We start from the raw sequence: 22,668 nt of genomic DNA, 5'->3' as shown, positions 1-22,668 counted from the left end.
AAGGTCTAAGGTAGCGATACGGCCCTTGTGTCCCGCAGATGGCAGATCGTGACACCAAGACATTGCTTGTATCTGCAGGTCTCTTGCGGGTAGGTACAGCCTACCTTGTAGAAAGTAGAACGGTCCTCTCCTTTCCAGGTCCGTTCGTCGTAAAATTGGATCAGTCGTTACCTTAGTTGCTTGTTCCACTTCCTGCAAAAAGGAATTAACAACACCAATGAATCTTTTTCCTGATAAGATGTGGTCTACCTTCGGCTGACCCCTAGTCTTATCTTCTTCTTCAAGACTTCGGGATAAAGCGCCAGCCAATACGTTCTCTTTCCCTGGCAGGTAGGTGATTTCAAAATCATATTGCGAAAAAAAATAAGCCCAACGAGCATGTCTGGAATTGCGACACTCCATTTGTTGCGGCACTCGTAAATTACGATGATCCGTGCGTACTTGAAAGGGATGAGTGGATCCTTGAAGTAGGTGTCTCCATTCGATACAAGCTTGACGAATGGCCAAAAGCTCTTTCTCTAACACAGAATAATTCACTTCTCTAGGAGTGAGAGTTCGAGAATAGTACCCCACTGGATGCTCCTCGCCATCCTCTCCTTCTTGTAACAGTGCCGCTCCTATTGCTCCTCCGGAGGCATCAGTCTCAACTATAAATGGTAAGGATTGATTAGGTTGGGTCAAAATTGGAGCCGTGGTAAAAGATGCCTTGAGCTGTTGAAAGGCTTGATCAGCCTCCTGACCCCATTCAAACCTTCTTCCCTTCTTTAGCAACAGAGTAATGGGTAGGACCTTGTCGGAGAAGTTGGGAATAAATCTTCTATAAAAGTTAGCGAGACCTAAGAACCGTTGGATGTCCTTCACGGTCTTTGGAACAGGCCATTGCAGCAGTGCCTTAACCTTTCCTGGGTCCATCTGTACCCCTTCCCGGGAGAGGATAAAGCCCAAATAAGAGATAGAAGATACTTCGAAGATACACTTCTCGGGTTTCACCAACAACTGGTGGTCCCATAATCTTTGTAATGCTTCCGTGACATGTCTTTTGTGTTCAGCCGGATTGGAGGAGAAGATCAAAATATCATCCAAGTATACCACTACTGAAGAAAACAGCAAGTCTGAGAATATCTTGTCAACAAAACGTTGAAATATTGCTGGGGCATTAACCAACCCAAAAGGCATCACTCTATACTCAAAGTGCCCTAGTGGAGTGCGGAAGGCCGTCTTCCATTCATCGCCCTCTCGGATTCTCAGCAGATGATATGCCCCGCGTAGATCAAGTTTAGTAAAGATCCTGGCTCCCTTAATCGCCTCCAACACCTCCTTTATTAAGGGCATGGGATAGCGGTCTCGGATGGTCATGCTATTGAGACCACGGTAGTCAATACAAGGCCTCAACTCAGTGGTTCCCTTCTTGGGTATAAAAAACATGGACGCCCCCGCCGAGGAATGGGATTCTTGAATAAGTCCATTCTGTAGATTGGCATCAAGATACTCCCTGAGCGCTCTTCTTTCTGGGAGAGACATTGGATACATACGGCCAAACGGTACAGAAGCTCCCGGTTTCAGATCAATATTGCAGTCTTCTGACCGGTGAGGAGGCAAGGAACGAGGTAATCTGTCTTCAAAAATGTCTATAAACTGATGGTAATAAGGGGGAATCGACTGCACCACTGTGGTTGATACGGGCATAGAAAGGCTAGTTGCAAAAGCTGGGTGAGCCAAGGGGAGACAATGCTGCGTACAATAAGTGGAAGCGAAGTGGATGGTATTGGCTGACCAATCAATCAGGGGATTGTGGCGACGTAACCACGGGATTCCCAATATCACGGGAAAATGAGCTGCCCTGATGATGTCGAAAGAGAGTTGTTCTTGATGTTGCAAAAGAGACATTTGACCAATATCGGTCTCTTGTGAAACGGGTCCAGAGGATAGCGGGTTGCCATCTACCCCTTCAACAGGGATGGGGTTTTCTTTGAACAGCAAAGGAATTTGGTGTTCCAAGGCCCAATGAGTGTCCATGAAGTTACCGGCGGCCACGCAGTCTAGCATAGCGAGTGTCTCAATCGGAGGGCCGGCTCCGAAGATCAAAGTGATCGAAAAAACCATTAGGCGATGGTCGTCGGTAGATACGTTCTCTAGGCTATCTCGGCAGGGACTAGTCCTTCCCGCCCGGATCCTTTCCCTGCTCAGGACCGGGAAATCCGTTTCCCGACCGTCTGGGCGGAACTTCGGGACAATTTCGAAGCAAGTGTTTAGAGGATCCGCAGTACATGCAGAGCCCCAGATTTTTGCGGCGTTGTCGTTCATCTGGAGTTAAAGGACCTCTTGCGGCCCCAATTTGCATGGGTTCTTCCGGTTGAGTCTTCCCAGGAGGGCTCATGGGTGTCGTTCTGGAGGCAAACTGAATCTTGGTCCTTCGTCTTTCCTGTCTTCTCTCCTGCAAGCGGTATTCTAACTGAAGGGTAAGCGTAACCAGGTCTCTGAAGGAATCAGGTCGGGCCATTCTTGCAAGTTCATCCTTCAATTCTTCATGTAAACCACGGCGAAATAGGGTCTGTTGAGCCGAATCTGGCCAGGCTGCTTCAGTAGCCAATCTACTGAATGAGGAGGCATAGGTTTGGACATCCTGTGACCCCTGTCTGATATCGAGGAGTGCCTCATAGGCAGAATATTGCACTTCTGCTCGCCCAAACCTGGATCTTAGAAGTTGAATGAATTGGGAATAGTCATTAATGGCTGGGTCTTCTTGAGTGATTAGAGGAGTAGCCCAAGCCAGGGCATTTCCAGTCAAGTTAGTGATTATGAACCCCACCCTGGATTGGTCGGATTCATAAGCCTTGGGGGGAAAGGTAAAATACACTGTGCAAGCATCCAAAAACTCCTTCAATGTCTTGGGATCTCCTTCATACTTCCCAAAAGAGAACACGAGGGGGGGCAGATCGCCACGAGTCTCTTCCCTGACGGTTATTTGCTATTTTAGGGTTTGATTCTCGGCGCGTAGATTCTGGACTTCTGCCTGAAGACCTTGGATGGCGTTGACCATCTCTTGAAATTGTTCAAGGGACGCCATGGGTTTTAAAGGGCGCTGCAAGCTGTCAAAATCTGAAGAAGCCTCCCCCTGTGTCTCCTCACCTGTGACCTCCGGTGTAAGGGTTAGGTTAGACTCTCTGTCTCTTCTTTTTTCCTTTCTGCGTAATTCTTCACCTTTTTCCGCCTTCTTCCCCTTCCTTCGTTCGTAGAGAAAAGGACGCTCTCCACCCGAGGCCACCTTGACAATAATTTGAGAATCGTCAGGCGGACCCAAGGGAGCTCGCCCCCAAATTCAGGGAAAAAGCCTGGTAAGGCGCAAAAAACCCTGAGCGGAATCAACATGCAGATGTAGATCTTGCTTCGGAGGAAAGAACCAAATCCTTAACCGGAGTATGCAGTGGACCCAGGTCAGCTACGGTGTAATGGCGTACTAGCTGTACCTCCTGGAAGAGGCACAATCCTGAGAACTTGGAGTCCAAATTGGTTCTGAAGGTAGGACAGCCACCTATGGAGGTAAGATAGAGAGAGCTGGAGAGCGATGGCTAACAAAAAAAAGGGGGAACGATAGGGAAGTAAGAGAGAAAAAAAGGCGAAGCTGGCAAGGTGCAAGAGAGGGGGAAGGAAGCGCTGACGTGCGAGGCAGGCTATCAGCGAAGGGGGAAAAGAGAGAAGGAAGGCAAACACGGTACGCGGAAGGACGCGACCGTGAAAAGAAAAAGGAATTAGAGTAAATCGTCTTGGCCGTCACGGGGAAAGGCAAACATAGGCAAGGAAGATGTACGGTAAGGTAAGAGGGCTGAGAGCGTAGGAAACGGAGCAAAAACCACACGGAGAGAGCACCGAGCGGTCCGACGCGGGCAGTTCGAAAGAGTTGCAGCGCGTCTGGCAAGGGGGCGTGTCGGCCTATGTAAACAAAAGGCACATGAAACACTAGTACGCTGGTACTGATTCCGCGGTGGCTTAATGAAGCCGCCATTTGTTCCATACTTTCCACGGTTGAACCGTGACACATGGTAGGGGACAGTTCTGGAGACAATGAACATTTTATTGGCATTTCTTGGGACAATGGATACAACGTAGTAAAATGTGGTCAATTAATCTGATAAGGTGCCGTTTTATGGCAAAATTAATTGAGATGAGCAGTAATGTGGGCATAGGACATGGCAATAGTCAATGTTGAGGACAGAGTACATGTCATGGGCAGCTCTGAGGGAAGCATACATGGTTAGGGGCAGTTCTACGGCAATGTTCTTGTCATAGCAAGTTCTGGCTGCATTGGACATGGTGGCAAAGGGGAGCTCTATGGTAAAAGGATGACCTCGGCAGGTCTGGGGCCAAAGGGGATGGTAAAGGACAGCATTGAAAGGAATGGATGCAAGATGGGCAGTTATGTGCAATGGACATGGAGGTGCAATTTCTTTGGTCATCAGATGTGATATAGGGTTGCTTTACATGCAGCGGGTAGTATTGAGTACAAAGCCACTGACATGGCATACCAATGGGGCACAGGCATTCTGGGGCAACATAATTTGCATGGGTCATTTCTACAGCATTGAACTTGACATGGGCATTTGTGCGATAATGTAAGTACTTTAGGGAAATTCATTGAGCAAAGAGAATTGCCATTTTACACTTGTAAGAGAAATGTGAGCCACATGGGAAGGTCCAGGAGAAAATGAGATTTGACACTGGACAATGCAAGCCCATAGGGAAATTCTAGTGGGAAAGGAATAGGTCAGTTGTAGCAGCAAATTAGACTGAGAGGGCAGAAAAAAAATGTGGCATTTCTTTGGGATACTTGGGGGCCATGGGAGAATTCAGTGGACAAAGTGAAGTCAAGTGGTCTTTTATAGAGCACCTCTGCCATTTTGGTGGCCTTGTGCATGGACTTGAAAGAAAAAAGTGGTAGGGTGGATTTTGTTTCTTAGTGGGATAGAAGGAAAGGCAAATGTAAACCATGAGGTATTGATGTGTGCAGGCCGGAATAACCGACCCATGCCATGAGTGTTGTTAGAGGCAAGGACACTTCGTGTGCATTTTATCCAGAGCGAAGCCCAGAATATCAATCAAATGGAAGTCAGTGCTTCAAGACTCGGATAGCCAATGTGGTGGCGCTAGAACCACAGAATTGAGTAGTAGCATTGCTTCATTTTTGTGGGTGGTTTGTAGGTCATTTCCAGACATGTGGGTGGGTTGATTCCGTGAGCAGTGTAAGGTGGGAAGAGATGGATAAATCAGTTGGTTACTGGGAGGTGGGGGTGAGGTTAGCAAAAATTGACATTTTTGTCAAGATTATTGTTGAAGTGTTGTAATATTTTAGGCATGGTCCCTCTGGATAAAGTTTTCTCATCATTCTGATTCCATTTACGTGGGCAGAGGGAGACGAACCAGAATGAACCCGAAATCCCCAATTCCCTGGATGTCGTTTTTTGCGAATGTGTGCGCCATGTTGGTTAGAGTATGCACTGGCATACATGTAAATTTCTCAGAGAATGAACGGTCTCTTGGTTGAAGTTGCCCTGATGTGTTTCAGGGATTTTAGGAAGGGTAGGGGTTGTTCCTCTGTCTTCCGACATCTGGGAAGAGAGTTCCAGAGCTTAGTTGAGAGAAAAGAGAAGTACAATTTTCTCTGGCATATCCGATTGAAACTTGGCACTGTAACTAAGGCCAAATTACTACACTGTAGCGTTCTAGTTGGTTTGCAGTGGATGCATACCCTCTTGGTGGATCCTGGACCCTACCTTGGAAGGTGCAATGCGTGAGGTACAGAGCTTTGAATTATTGTCTATTGGACTGACAGCCCATGAAGCGTTCAGTGGCTGGGGTGATATGTTTGTACCTTCGATGTCTCAGAAGAATTCTAGCTGCATATGTTGGACTATTTGGAGTCTATTTAGTAAGCACTTAACAAGCCTTAAATGGAGGTTGTAGGTCTAGTCTAGTCATGAGCACCAGTGCATTATGGTTATGGTTTTATGCGGGAACGCTAGGTAAGGCATGATGCACCAAAACATTTCGTCTATCAGATGTTTTCCTCTTCACTTTGGGTTGCATACCCAAAAGTGTCTCTGCCAAACCCATAGATGCAAAACAACACCCAGATCTTAAACACCTCTGGCTAATGACAACAGGTTTCACAGCTTCCTTTCCAGCTACCCCACTAAGAACCCTCTTCCTCTTTTCTTACGAAGCCACCACTCACAGCGAGGCCAACCAAAATAGCAGAATGCCACTGTATCAGAATTACTTTACATTATTTTACCTCCATCGAAACCCACTCCTTAATAAATGGGTGGCCTCATACACTTTTTTGTGTCTCACTTGTTTGATTGTGTGGCCTCATGCACTTTCCTGGAGATTCGCTCACTCCGATACAGGTGAACTCATTCACTTCAACGGAGTCTTTCTCTTCCTTCATCAATGACTGCATACACTTTATTGGAACCACACAATAATTCCTGCTGGAATGGCCTCAACCACTTCAATGAAGAGGCGAAATGTTGACGCTCTGTTGCCTTCTTAATCGTGAGATAGCATTGCACACTGCAGGTCAGGAGAGTTGTTGTTGGGTGTCCTGACCCACGTTTGGACTATTATGCTGCAACATTTGGTGCTGTGGGTTTAGGAAATCCAAGATGGCGGAAAAGCCCACATTTGCGCCAGGATCCAGGAAAACCGCACAGTTTGTGCGCACACCAAAATGGTCGCCTGACCTACCACCCACCAGTGCGAGCGTGAAGGGCCAGGAGTGCCATGAGTGGAATGTGTGCCAAAGGAAAAACAACAGTGCCTGTTAGCTCAAAAAGCGCTTTGAAATCACCTTTGTTTCTCTGAAATGCATGCTAAAAATGCCTATTTTAAACATTGCAATATATTCAAAAATCTCAATGAACACCAGCAGACATTTGGCAGAATGTAGTCTTATGTGCATACAAAATATGGAAAGATGAAGAGCCCAAAATAATGTTCATAATGAAACTGGCTGAGCTGCGGATGTCAGCAGCCTAAGTTAAATTGGACTGAAAGAAACTAAAATCTAAATGTTTACAATAACTGAGTGACCTACTGTTGAGTGTCACATAGTTTGCAACGGTTAAATGTCATAGTTCTGAACTTAGAATCAGCATTGTAGCTGCATGTGTAAAAATTGTAAGTTTGATTTGAATGAAGAAAAACTGGGAACAAAAGTGACATTTGGCTGAAGCCTGGCTTGAAGAGACTGAATTCCGCATGGCAACTACCCCCGACAGGAGTACAAACTTGCTCAGCCACTCTTCCCATGCCTGGCTGCATTCTGCTGCCCCCAACAAAAGGAGATGACACCTCCCTGATTGAATCAGGGGAGAAGCACCTAGGACTGGAGGGAAACAGAACAATGAGCCTTCCTTGGCTCAGGCAACTGTTAAATTAGGGGGGATCGTAAATGGTTTCCTCTTGAGAGAAACTGAGTGGGGCAGTGCCTCTGTGAGCAACTTGAGTTGGAGGAAGTGGACAAACCAGAAATTCCACCATGTGCTTTGGGAAACCACACCCCTCTGGGCCAGAGCATAATTTTAAAAAGATGGATAATTCATAGTACGGACTTGTCAACATTATATAATTAATATCATTATTCTTGTGATTTTTCTGCGCACATTTTAAGAGGTGTTAGGACGCTGTACCATGTTCTGAGGCAAAACCCCATGAATTATGGAGATTGCAGACACGGGGTTCACGCTAGAAAAATGAAAATTTACTGAAATATGTGTATAAAGGCGTTGTACATCTGTGTAATTTTTGGTAAAAATCCAATATTGGTAAACCAACTAAAAACGAAAATAAGTTGCCATTTTTGAACCCTGGCTCTTAGAAACATCAGAGTTGGAACAGAGACCTACCCAAAGTAATATATGATATGTACATGTAATGTCAACCACGTTTGTATTTGGGAAATATGTTTAGTTATGAAAATGATTTTCTAAGGTAAAAGCAAAGGGGAGGGTTCTTTCTTTGGAGCCATAAACATGACACCTGATAACATAGGATGACTCACTGCTCCCTTCTCAAATCAGGTCAAAGAGAAATCCTTGACCTATCAAATCATGAGTGGGTTGGGCATAGAAAGTTAGCATCCACACCCATTTTCAAAAGACATAAATAGAGCCACTGGAAGCCAGACAGGGACATTCATTTTCCGACCTTCAACTGAATTCCTGCGCAGCACGCTGACGGAGAACTCCAGAGATCCGGACTAACTCCAGAACAAAAACTCCAAAGAGCTGAACTCTTCAGCAGGCCTCAAAATCTTTTGCAAACTATTCAACCGCCGGGCTGTGCGGTTTGCTGCTTGCTAAGAGTCCTGTGTATCCAGAGCAGAACCAGTACCCAGAAAGCAGTGCGGTATCCAGAATCCACTTGATCCAGACCAGCAGAACCATAGACCCAGACCAGACCACTGTGAACAGAACCGGTGCCTGATTGACCCGCCGAGCAGAGAGAACCGCAGCTAAACTTGTTGACCAGATCCGTGACGAGGCCATTCCTTTCAAATGTATAGTGTGAGTACCCAGGTAGGACTGTGCAGAACCCATCTCTTAGCTTAAAATAATCTGATTCAAAACCTTTGAACCTGTTTAGAACTGCATCATAAGAAATCGTGTTTTCCTCCTGTGGATTCAAACCTTTCAAAGCGCATCTGTCATTCCAAAACTGCAATTTCATTTCTGAAAAACTACCTTTAGAAAATCGTCTGTATCTTTGGAACCGTGCATCCTAGGAACAAAGTTTAACTTTTATTGGAAAGCTAAGATTCCCAGCTTTCTAACAAGCTCTGACTTGCTACTCCTTATAGCGCCTCCGTAATTGCGCTCGACGCACTCGAAAAAAAGTGCAGCGATTTGACATTTTGCTTCATTTCAACCATGTGTAGAAAAATCTGTCCTTTGCTTCCATTACTGAAATCCGTTTTCAACCTGATAATCCCTCATTAATCCTTGTTAGTTTGGACCTGAACCGATTTAAAGTATCTCTCACTCACCCTGAACCTAGAGAGGGAATTAAAATCAATTTGAGCATATTTCACTCCCTTGCAAATAACCTGAAAGTCTTTCGCCTGTGTTTCAAAATCATCCCTGGTGCTATAAGCTTGCTAGGGGGAACTGAATTCGTATTGTACTGTGATTGTATTCCTGAAGACTGTGTGTGTTACTTCCATCTCCTTACATTGCATAGGGGGGGAGTGAATTGTCAGAGAAAAAGTGATCATATTATCTTTTGCTGAAATCATATCAAGTTTATTTCTGTACTGCCTTTTATTCATATTTGCATCTCCTTGAAACCATAAAGCATTCTCAGCTACCTTATCCTCTATACTACTCCTAAGTAATTAAACCAGTGTGCAAGTATAACATCATCCATTGTTGATCACTGTCATATGTCTAAGTGTGATATCAAATATTAATTTATTATAAAAGTGTGATATATATCTACTGTTTAATTTTTCTAATAATCCTTTTTAATTTGCAAAACAAACCAACTTCTTGGCTCAGTGGGGTCAGGGGGATTCTAAGCGAGGGGCATTATACAAGGGTTCATCATCCAGATTATAACTTGTCATAAACATATATAAATAAGGGCTTCCCTGGAGCAATCCCAGACAAGGCACTGACTTAGTGGGAATGCTTGATTGGAGTCATTAACAGATTTGGGGGCTCAAGCCGGGGCATCTGGATTAGTTCGACCATTGTGCAGCTTAATACAGTGTGCCAACTGACAGGATACATATATCCGGTTAGATCACCACGCTGTTTTACACTGTAAAAGCAACCCCCAAAGGAACGCTCTAAGGAAACGGTCTGTTTTGCAAAATAAAATACAAACTTCTGTAATTCAGGAAGGAAATCAACTTCCAGAATGACGACACTGGTAGACATCAATATTGCCAGAGAGCACTTCTTACATAAGCTATTTGTGAGAGGTGAGTGGGCTCATCAGGACCAGGCGGTCTGGTTGCAGGCAATCGCACCCCAGATCACTGAAACAGGGTCAGACACATGGAGAGATCAGGGTCCATTACATGTGGCCCTGAGTGAACTATATATGGCTCCTAAAGTTAAAGATGAACACAACAGGATAGCAGCATATTTGTATCTATATATGGGAGCCATACAGGACAAATGTGCTGAAGGCCAAGACCTGGCAAATAGGCAACTGATGGCATTAGAGAAGGCCCAATCTGACCTGGTCTCTCCTGAGCAGAGGCTGCACAGGAGCTAGGAGTCAGACAATTATAGTAGACAGTACATCATTAAAATAAAGGAGGATAGGGATATCCTGCAACAGGAAAAGGCTGACCAGAATACAAGAATTCTGGCTTTGCAGAAGGAGCACCAAGACAGTTTGGACTCCTTACTGCAGTGCCAGAAAAAGCTGGAGCAACAGATCAATTTCAACAGGGCATGCACAGAGCAGGTAGCCACCCTGGAAATCCAACTAGACAGAGAGAAAGAGGAAAGCAATAAATTGATTTTGAAATACCTGGATACCCAGGCAGAGTTTGATGAAAAGCGCCAGAAAGCTGGTGCCCTTCAAAGGCAGAGGGACGACCTGGTGGCACAGATGCAGGCTCTTGCCTAGGAAAGGGACACCTTAGGCAAGGAAATCTGCCACTTAAAAAGAAAAATTCAAGAAAATCGCTTGGCCCTCCAGGGACTGGGTGACCTCCAAAAAGAGCATCAGAACTCGTTAGAGCACACCAGGAGGGTGGAAGATGCTTTGACAAGAAAGTAGCAGGCCAGTAGGGACGGTGCCCAGGAGGTAACCACCCTTCAGCAAAGACTGACCCAGTGCTCCAGGACCAATCAGGAAGCACAGAGGAAAAATGAGGCTCTCTGTGAACACAATGATAGGCTCCAGCAACAGGTAGCCATGCAGGAGAGACTAATAGAGTCTAGTAAGGCCTGGGTTGAGGAACTGAAAGCCCAGGCTCTTGCAGTGCAACAGGGAGCAGGGGCTGATAGAGATGAAGTTCGCTGGGAAAGGGAAACCCCTGAGCATAACCTCAGGAGCCCTAGTACCAGAGGCCTCCACCTCTCCCAGTCCCTGGACTCTGCCACCCCCATGTCCCCTGGCGCACATGAGCACAGGGCCACAGGGATGGCAGATTACTATCCAGCCAAAAGTATGGGGCTCATAGGCCAGTACCACCCATGAATAGAGGGGCGGGCATCCGGGTATGGGCACTCCAGCACAGTGCAATTTAGTGGGGAACCCCAGGAGAGTAGGCCCACTAAGGGCATCCTGAAAACCTCTGCCCAGTTAGGTCAGTGGGGGGGTACCCATCAAATCCTGGTAGCAAGGAGGGATCTGAAGACTCCTCTGAGCGTCACAGGACACAGGAGACCAGGTCCCCACATTCTGCCAGCCATTGCCAGGCTCGCAGAATCCGGGAAAACCTGGAAGATCAGACGGTCACCTCTGGGAGCAGTGCTTCTGAGTCAGAGGATGAATGAACCAGGGTTACCCGAACCAAAAAGGCCAATAAGGCAAAAAAGGGCCTTGCTTAAGGACCCCTTAAAACAGATTAAGGCAATCAGGAATGTCATCATGCCTTATCACAAGAATTCCAAGTATTCTGTTTGGGAACACTTGGAGCTCTTTGAGCAAATGATGGAGACTTTCCATTTGAAGGACAGCAGTAGCTGCATCCAGTACGTCAAATGGACATTCTCGCCAGAAAACTCCAGTTTCTTTGCGGGGCTGGAGGACCAAAATCATTCAAGATGGTCCACCTATAGGGCGGCCATCTTGAAACATTTTTCTGTTCATAGAAATCCTCAAGAGGCTTGCAAGGGAGCCTACAATTTGCAATGTGGGGAGGGTCAGGCCCCACAAGAGTTTGTGCAGGAGTTAAAGCGTGCTTTTGCGCAGACTACAAAAAGGGTGCGCACGGACAGTAAACAATTTGTTAATACGTTTTTCCAGGCCTTACCCAAATACATAATGACCCAGCTCGTGAGAGACTTTCACGAGAAAAGATCTTTAGACTGTCGACTGGGTCATTGAGCAAGCCACCCGCATCTATGAGGTGCAGAAACCGGTGGAAAATAAGAATCAGCCCCAAAACCCCAAAACCAACAGCACCCCTGCTGCTGCCAAGGTGGCAGAGGTAAAGGTTGCCCCCGTTTTATATTTGGAGATGGGGGGACCTAAAAACCTGCCGGCACCAAATAATTCTAAGCCCAGAAGGCCCTCGGGCCAGTCACAGACAGGGAGTCAAGGAGGTAGTCTCACAAATGGGGTCCCTCGCTCCCCTGACTATGTAAGTCCCCGCTATAAGGGAAACAGTTCAATCCTGGGTTATGTGTGGACTCCTCCAGCGCAAGGGGGGAGATACAACCAAGCGCCCAACCCGGGGAACTTCCCTCCGCACTTCCCCCAGAAATTCACCAAATCCTGGGCAGAACTTGTTCCCCAGGTATCCACCCAACTTCCAGCCCCAAAATCATCCATCCTTCTTTCCCTAATTCCCTGAGCCCAGACAACCGTATCCGGGAGAGGGGAGGCCAAGGGTGGAGGGGTACCCAAATCTTCCCAACCCAGGGTACTACCAGAGAAGGGATAGCTACCCTTCCCGGGATCAGCCCAGGGGAGAAAATAAAACACTGTATCAGCCTGAGCGGGTTTCACAGTTAGCGCGCCATGTCCAAAATCTGGAACAGGAGCTGGGTCACGTGCTGAGGGCTCAGCAGAACCCTCAGATGAGCATGCCGGTGCAGAATGCCCCAAACCCTGGGCCTGGTGCTCCAGAACAATGATGGGGCAGCACCCCGATAACCCACCGGTTCCCAGGGAGGAGGCACAAGGGCAAGGGGGGTGTAAAGCCTTGGAGGAAGCTTCCTTCCCAACTTGTAAACAGCCCCTGGAAACCCAGGAACCGGAAACAAAATCTCCTATCCCTGAAAGTCTGCCACCCAAGGAGCAGAGAGGAGGTAGGAGAAACAAAGGACCCAAACAGACCCATTTCGTGGAGGAGGTACAAGTCTTCCAATTTGAGGGAGAGGGATCCTCAGAGGATCCTGGGAAAAGGATCTTCTCCTTCAGAGATGGGGGAACTCCTCCCAAAGAAAAATGGGTCCCAAGGGATTCCAACCCAGACTGGGTAGATGTGGGGATTGAGCTGTCGCCACCCATCATTCTATCCCTGAACCAACAAGACCGAAAATCCCTGGTTCAACCCCATCCTGGTGACTGCCTCCACAAAGTAGGGGGGCGGCCCAGAACCAGAACCAGGGGAACCTAAAACCAAATCAATAGACTGGGTAGATGTGGGGATTGTGCTGTCGCCGCCCATCATTCTATCCCAGAACCAACAATACCGAAAACCCCTGGTTCAAACCCATCCTGGTGACTGCATCCAAAAAGGGGGGGCGGACCAGAACCGGAACAGGGGGAACCCAAAACCGCATCAATAGACTGGGTAGATGTGGGGATTGAGCTGTCACCACCCATCATCCTATCCCAGAACCAACAGCATCAAAATCCCCGGGTTCAAACCCATTCTGGTGACTGCCTCCGAAAAGGGGGGGACGGCCCAGGACCAGAACCAGGGGAACTCGAATATCCTCTTTCAAGTTGCCAACTTTTTCTTGCAGATTCCCATGACTCTCCACAGAATTCTGCCCAAATCTCTTCTCTCGCAATGTCCAAAACTAGAAAATTAGCCCACCAGTTGTCCAAAAATGTGCATTATCTGTGCCCCCTTGAGGAGAAGGTGGGAAGATACTATGCCCCGGTACAAGTACAGGGGCAGGGTAAAATTTTGGCAATGGTGGACACTGGATCCCAAGCTACCCTTCTGTCCAAAAGGGCCTTTGATTAACTAAATGCAGGAAGGGGGGAGAATTACTGTATTCCTCTCACCTCTCTTCCTGGACAACTCCAGAATTTTGACGGGAAGGAAATTCCCGTCCAGGGGACTGCAGATTTGGACATCAAAATTGGGCGACACAAGGTGAAATACCCGGTCATAGTAGTGACTCCAGAGGGCACCCCTTGTTTACTAGGGAATGACCTCCTGAGAAGATTGTCACCCCTAATAGATTGTGTAAACAAGGTCCTCTGGACCCAGATTAGCCGACCAATAAAATTAAAGCAGAGTGTCAACTATGTTAGCTTAAACGGCACCTGCCACATGGTTGAACAATAATCTGTCCAAGTAGAATTTCACATCCAGAACAACCAAATTCCAGATGTGACAGTAATAGCAGTAGGACAACAGACTGGTGATGGGGGGGTCCTCTCTATTTCTGAAAATCAACCTTCCTTCCAGTTTAAGGTGGTATTCCACACTGGAAGGAAACACTCTGAAATTCTTTACTAATCCACAATCAGACATTCCCACTCCGATAGTCCAGAAAGATGTGAAATTTGCTCAGAGCCTGGCTGATATTCAGCAAATTGGAGAGCAGTTGTTCATCCCTGTTCAGTTAAATGATGGGAATGACTCTGTTCTCGCCCGAGTGTGTGTGAACAACGGTAAGAGCTTCATCAGCGAAGCCATGTTCCGCCAACTTCCAAAAGATCCAGCCATTCCCACATTCAAACTGATAGACAAATGGGAAATGGATCTGGAACACCCAATTCCAAACATTTCTTGCCAAGCAGGTGTATGCTCAAAATCTACATTGGCAACAAGATCATAGTCCATAATTGTTGGGTCGTGTGAGCCGTCACTGCCACCTTTTACTTAGGCAGTGACATCCTCAATCGCTTTGCCATTAGTTTGGACCTAATAAACTTCAAAGCTTGGTCCCGATTAGCGGATAATCCCATGGGCTTTGATGATCCAGAAAAAGCATTTAGGTCAACTCAATTGCTGCCTCATGCAGTTGAAATTCAGGTTAAAGAGGAAGTCACCATCCCAGAAAGGACACGACAATTCTCCCTGGAAGTGAAGGTTAAAAGAGGACAGAAATTGAAAAACCCTGATGCTTATATACATCTAAATGCTTCTCTCCAACAGCAAGGGTTAGGGGTAAACCCAACACCATTTGTCAACATGGAACATGACACCATTCCAATAGAGGTGGATAACAGCGACTTAAAGAGTATTACTCTAGCCGCAGGCACCATTATTGGAATGGCGGTTGATGACCGACATTTTTCCATTGATCTAGGAAATTAACTGTTAGGACCAATCCCCAAGGACTGTTTTGATGGTGACAGTGATGACAACACAACACCAGACAGGATTTTCACCCGGCATGGGGGGAACTTCCTGGTGTACACTTCTTGCCCTTATGGTAAGGAAGATGTGACTTGTGACTTCAGGAGGGATGAGGTGATTTTCCAGGTCCATGAGGGCTGCCTTTCCCACCTGAAGCCTCCAGTCCAAATCAGCACTCTGACCAGGGACTTCTCCACCCAGCTGGAGGAGGCCGCTGAGATAGCCAAACCAGAAGTCTTTCCAGGCTTCAGGCAGATGGTGGAAGAGAGAGTCAACCTAGCTGATGCCTGTGTGACTCTGGAACAGAAGCAAAAGTTGAAACAAGTTTTCTTGGATTTCCAAGATCTCTTTGCGGTAGACTCATATGACTGTGGTCGCACCGACATCCACACAACAACAATTCCCACGGACTCCAGTGTTTGTGAAGTAATATCGGTTGCCTCTTGCATCCATGGAGTCCCTTACTGAAATAATTAAGAACCTTGAGTCCCGGGGAATAATACGTCCAGTACACAGCACCTTCAATAATCCGGTGCTGGGAATATTGAAGCCAAACGCCAGTGGAGACTCTGCGCCGACCTTAGGGAGCTCAACAAACGGGTCCATACTTCCCAATGGCTTCCGCCCTACATTGACCAAGGGCTTGCCCAGATTCAGGGGTCACAGGTATTCACAGCAATAGACCTGACCAATGGATACTGGACCATGCCTGTCAGTAGGGAGGACCAATACAAACTTGCTTTTACCTTTGGGGGCCAGCAGTACACATGGACCCGGACTCCCTTCGGATACCTCAACTCCGGCAATGAATTCAACATTTTCCTACATAAGGCCATGCCCGACCTGGGTGCAAGGGGTAACCTGGCTTATGTAGATGATGTCCTCATCAAAAGTTCATCTGTGGAGGAACACATAGCGGAGATCCGTTATGTTCTGACACAGTTGAGGGCCGCCGGAGCAAAACTTTCCTTTCAGAAAGCACAGTGGTGTAGAACCCGTGTTAATTTCTTGGGGCATGAGATTACTCCTCAGGGTCTCTGTCCCCAAGAAAAGAAAGTGGAAGCACTCCAGAAACTGAAAGACCCCACAACTCTGCGGGAACTAAGGAGCCTCCTTGGACTGACTAATTACAGCAGAAAGTTCATTGAGGGCTACGCAGAGATCACTAGACCCCTGATTCATCTCTTGAAAGGGGGGTCAAGTGGGAATGGGGTCCAGAACAATCAGAGGCCGTAAGACAGCTCAAAAGAAGCCTCTCACAAGCACCCTGCCTAGCTTACCCTGTCAGAAACAAGGAGTTTTTCCTGGAGACAGGGTTCTCTAATATGAGCTTCACGGCAGTATTATACCAAAAGCATGACAAGGTCAATAAAGTAATCTCTTATGCGAGCAAAATTTTATCCTCTGTGGAGGGAAAATTCAACGATTGTGAGAAGGCGCTCCTGGCAACGGTGTGGGCATTGAAGAATTACCGCCCGTTCATCCAGAGGGAACACATCATAGTGGAGACTCCACACCAGTCTCTGCAATATCTCCTAAGTGACAGAATCCGGGCCGGAAATATGAGTAATTCCCGAATTACTTCCTGGATTCTGTCAATGCAAGGCTTTCCTGTGGAGGTCATATATGGCCAAAACAAGAAGAGTCCCCTCACGCAAGGTCTGGCTGGCTTGCATGATTGTGCCAGAGAAAACTATCTCAAGGACGAAAGTCTAAAAATCAAGGACAACATGGAGGCATACCTTAATTCCCCACATAAAGTCTTTGAAGAGGACAAGTGTGAGGGAATGCCCACTGTCTATGTGGATGGATGCTCTTACCATGTTGAAAACAATGGGGAGAAAGAACTGGTGTCCGGCGTAGGGAATGCATGGGTGAATGAGTCCGCAGAACCCTCCGCTGGGTACAAAATTGGTCCCCGAAGTAGTCAGGTGGCAGAATTGATGGCTGTGCATCAGGCCATCCTCACTGCTGTCCAACATCAACTCCACGAACTGGTCATAATCACAGATTCAGATTATGTACGGAACGGGTTTGTGGAGCACCTGGTTAATTGGAAAACCAGAGGCATGTAATGTGCTAATAACAAACCCTTGAAACATGGGAAGTTAATCGAAAACCTTGATGATCTGGTCACCTCGAATGGGATGACCATCTACTGGAAAAAGATCAAGGGTCATTCCAAAGTAGAGGGACCCGATAAAACTGGAAATGACTTAGCTGATCAGCTGGCTAAAACCGGGGCCATCCAAGGGAATCTAATAGAGATTGAGTCCCTGTTGGGGGAAATCCAGGTCACTGCTATCACTAGGTCCCAGACAAATGCTCGCAATGATCTTTCAACTGCACAATGGAGTAAGGAGACCACAGCTGCTGATTTGATTACGGCTCAGCTACATATTGCTTACCGGCCTGCCTCTTCTGGTGCAGTAGAGAAATACAACAGAACGATTGTGAGCATATTAAAAATATTTGTGGCAGATTCTGGGCCAAGGTGGGATATCCGATTTCCTCTGGTCCTAATGGCCATCAGATCTAGCCCTTCATCTGCAACTAAAATGTCACCATTTGAGCTGATGACTGGACGCAAGATGGTGCTTCCCCAGCATTTTCTCTACAGGACACAAGAGCAGACATTGATAAATGCCTCCACAACTCATGAGTATGTGGAGAATTTAAGGAAACACCTCCAACATGCTTTTGCCTATGCTCAGCGAAATCTAGAAAGATCAGCTGATAGCATGAAGACCCATTACGATTTGAAAACTTCCAGGAAAGTATATAATGTGGGAGACCGGGTCTATCTATACAATTTCCAAAATAACCAGGCCAAACAGCGAACATTTTTGCCTACATGGAAGGGACCTTTTATAATTATATAGAAGATCTCCGCAGTTGCCTACAAGATCTGCATCCCCAAAGGTAGTGTGGCAGAAGGGGAAGACAAGTGGGTCCATATAAATCAGGCACACTCTGCAGCAACTGGAGGAGTCCTCTGCAATAAAGGAGGGGGCCGCTCCAGAGTAATTCAGTTCAACCCTAAAATTTCCCACATATAGGGCCTCATTACACGGTAGGCGGTAAGGGTTTACCGGTACTGGTATTTTACCGGTACCGGTAAACCTTACCGCCTTACTACGAGGTCCCTTTGCGGGTTGGAGAATTTAACAACTGCTTTTTGCAGGCGTTAAAAACCAACCTGCAAAGAGACCAGGGGTGCTAATTACGGTACCACAATTTGCGGCACCGTAATTAGCACCTTCCCCATTCCCATTGAGACCTATGGGGCAAAAATGGGAATGGGGAAGGGCAATGGGGGAAAGGGGAGTTACCGCCCCGCCAACCTTGGAATAGGGCGGTAATTCCCCTTTCTACCAAGGTGGTGCCGGTATTTTACCGGCATGGACCAAGGTGCTAATAGCACCTTGGTCCTCCGCCTACCGTGTAATGAGGCCCATAGTCTCTAAAATATTATGATTCTTGAATGAAAATGTCTTCTTATTATATCTTGGTTTTTTTAAAATAAGAATGTAAATGTCTATTGATTTATCAAATGTATATGCTGCCCCACTATATCAATAGTGGGGGAGAAATGTCTACGAATAGGTATTGCCGCTTTGCTTTGTCATCCTAGGAGAAGGAAAACCTGGAGACTGACCACGGAAGACGACCTGGGGACCGGGAGCAAAGATCCGAGGGGCCCGGGGTACCGCCCAATACTGCCACCAGGACCGGCGAGGAGAACCGATCGATCCACCCTGATGGAGGAAAAGATGCTGAACTTTGTCATCTGCGGAATTGGAAGAAGATGATGCGGACATCCCAACGCGTGGATCAAAACATCCTTTGCACCCGACTCCCCCTCGACTCGAAATCAAAGCGCAGTCGGGCGGGAGGGGCTTGTTCGGTGTCCTGACCCACGTTTGGACTATTATGCTGCAACATTTGGTGCTGTGGGCTTAGGAAATCCAAGATGGCGGAAAAGCCCACATTTGCGCCAGGATCTAGGAAAACCGTGCAGTTTGTGCGCACACCAAAATGGTTGCCTGACCTAACACCCACCAATGTGAGCGTGATGGGCCAGGAGTGCCATGAGTGGAATGTGTGCCAAAGGAAAAACAGCAGTGCCTGGTAGCTCAAAAAGCGCTTTGAAATCACCTTTGTTTCTCTGAAATGCAAGCTAAAAATGCCTATTATAAACATTGCAAGATATTCAAAAATCTCAATGAACACCAGCAGACATTTGGCAGAATTTAGTTTTGTGTGCATACAAAATATGGAAAGATGAAGAGCCCAAAATAATGTTCATAATGAAACTGGCTGAGCTGTGGATGTCAGCTGCCTAAGTTAAATTGGACTGAAAGACACTAAAATCTAAATGTTTAAAATAAATGAGTGACCTACTGTTGAGTGTCACATAGTTTTCAACTGTTAAATGTCATAGTTTTGAACTTAGAATCAGCATTGTAGCTGCATGTGTAAAAATTGTAAGTTTGATTTGAATGAAGAAAAACTGGGAACAAAAGTGACATTTGGCTGAAGCCTGGCTTGAAGAGACTGAATTCTGCCCCGCAACTATCCCCGACAGGAGTTGAAACTTGCTCAGCCACTCTTCCCAGGCCTGGCTGCATTCTGCTGCCCCCACCAAAAGGAGATGACACCTCCCTCATTGAATCAGGGGAGGAGCACCTGGGACTGGAGGGAAACAGAACAATGAGCCTTCCTTGGCTCAAGCAAATGTTAAATTAGGGGGGGTCGTAAATGGCTTCCTCCTCAGAGAAACTGGGAGGGGCAGTGCCTCTGTGAGCAACTTGAGTTGGAGGAAGTGGACAAACCAGAAATTCCACGATGTGCTTTGGGAAACCACACCCCTCTGGGCCAGAGCATAATTTTAAAAAGATGGATAATTCATAGTACGGACTTGTCAATATTATATAATTAATATGATTACTCTTGTGATTTTTCTGCGCACATTTTAAGAGGTGTTAGGACTCTGTACCATGTTCTGAGGCAAAACCCCATGAATTATGGAGATTGCAGACACGGGGTTCACGCTAGAAAAATGAAAATTTACTGGAATATGTGTAGAAAGGCGGTGTATATCTGTGTAATTTTTGGTAAAAATCCAATATTGGTAAACCAACTAAAAACGAAAATAAGTTGCCATTTTTTAACCCTGGCTCTTAGAAACATCAGAGTTGGAACAGAGACCTACCCGAGGTAATATATGATATGTACATGTAATGTCAACCACTTTTGTATTTGGGAAATATGTTTAGTTATGAAAATGATTTTCTAAGGTAAAAGCAAAGGGGAGTGTTCTTTCTTTGGAGCCATAAACATGACACCTGATGACATAGGATGACTCACTGCTCCCTTCTCAAATCAAGTCAAAGAGAAACCCTTGACCTATCAAATGATGAGTGGGTTGGGCATAGAAAGTTAGCACGCACACCTATTTTCAAAAGACATAAAAAGAGCCACTGGAAGCCAGACAGGGACATTCATTTTCCAACCTTCAACTGAATTCCTGCGCAGCACGCTGACAGAGAACTCCAGAATCAGAACTCCAGAGATCCAGACTAACTCCAGAACAAAAACTTCAAAGAGCTGAATTCTTCAGCAGGCCTCAAACTCTTTTGCAAACTATTCAACCGCCGGGCTGTGCGGTTTGCTGCTTGCTAAGAGTCCTGTGTATCCAGAACAGAACCAGTACCCAGAAAGCAGTGCGGTATCCAGAATCCACTTGATCCAGACCAGCAGAACCAGAGACCCAGACCAGACCACTGTGAACAGAACCGGTGCCTGATTGACCCGCCGAGCAGAGAGAACCACAGCTAAACTTGTTGACCAGATCCGTGACGAGGCCATTCCTTTCAAATTTATAGTGTGAGTACCCAGCTAGAACTGTGCAGAACCCATCTCTTAGCTTAGAATAATCTGATTCAAAACATTTCAACCTGTTTAGAACTGCATCATAAGAAATCGTGTGTTCCTCCTGTTGATTCAAACCTTTCAAAGCGCATCTGTCATTCCAAAACTGTAATTTCAATTCTGAAAAACTACCTTTACAAAATCGTCTGTATCTTTGGAACCGTGCATCATAGGAACGAAATTTCCCAGCATTCCAACAAGCTCTAAACTGACTTGCTAATCCTTAAAGCGCCTCCGTAATTGCGCTTGACACACTCAAAAAAAGTGCAGTGATTTGACATTTTGCTTCATTTCAACCATGTGTAGAAAGATCTGTCCTTTGCTTCCATTACTGAAATCCGTTTTCAACCTGATAATCCCTCATTAATCATTGTTATTGTGGACTTGAACTGATTTAAAGTATCTCTCACTCACCCTGAACATCTAGAGGGAATTAAAATCAATTTTAGCATATTTCACTCCCTTGCAAATCACCTGAAAGTCTTTCGCCTGTGTTTCAAAATCATCCCTGGTGCTATAAGCTTGCTAGGGGGGAACTGAATTTGTATTGTACTGTGGTTGTATTCCTGAAGACTGTGTGTGTTACTTCCATCTCCTTACATTGCATAGGGGGGAGTGAATTGTCAGAGAAAAAGTGATCATATTATCTTTTGCTGAAATCATATCAAGTTTATTTCTGTACTGCCTTTTATTCATCTTTGCATCTCCTTGAAACCATAAAGCATTCTCAGCTACCTTATCCTCTATACTATTCCTAAGTAATTAAACCAGTGTGCTAGTATAACATCATCCATTGTTGATCACTGTCATATGTCTAAGTGTGATATCAAATATTAATTTATTTTAAAAGTGTGATACATATCTATTGTTTAATTTTTCAAATAAACCTTTTTAATTTGCAAAACAAACCTACTTCTTGGCTCAGTGGGATGAGGGGGATTCTAAGAGAGGGGCGTTATACAAGGTTCATCATCCAGATTATAACTTGTCATAAAAATATATAAATAAGGGCTTCCCTTGGGCAATCCCAGACAAGGCACTGACTTAGTGGGAATGCTTGATTGGAGTCATTAACATTGTGAATCTCCGCAGCTCTATGGATGCCTTATACTGGGTTAGGAGTGTATTGTGCAGGTCAGGACAGAGGTGAATTGGACTGTTTGCATAAGAATTGTATAGATGATGGGGATACTTTGGGCAAGGGATCCCCACACAGACCCCGAGTTTTCTCAAAGTTCTAGGTATCTCCAGCAGCTAATAGGGTTGGCATGCTCATGCCTCCATGCACTGGTGCAAAAAAGTTGGCTGGGTGTCAGCATCACAAGCTAAGGTTTACCTGCTGGGTCCATCTACCTTTTAAATGTGGCCCGATTAAGCTCTAAGGAAGGCTGAATTACCATGTACAGAAAACAGCCGGGCCGCCTTTACGCATTGGTAGTAGTATGTCATTAAATCTTAGTGAAAGTCTAGAATCCAAAAACGAGGGAAGTAGGGCATGTGCT

Source organism: Ambystoma mexicanum, chromosome 8 (assembly GCF_040938575.1).
Source record: "Ambystoma mexicanum isolate Mex_15411 chromosome 8, UKY_AmexF1_1, whole genome shotgun sequence".
Classification (NCBI taxonomy): domain Eukaryota; kingdom Metazoa; phylum Chordata; class Amphibia; order Caudata; family Ambystomatidae; genus Ambystoma; species Ambystoma mexicanum.
This window is presented reverse-complemented; position numbering follows the sequence as displayed.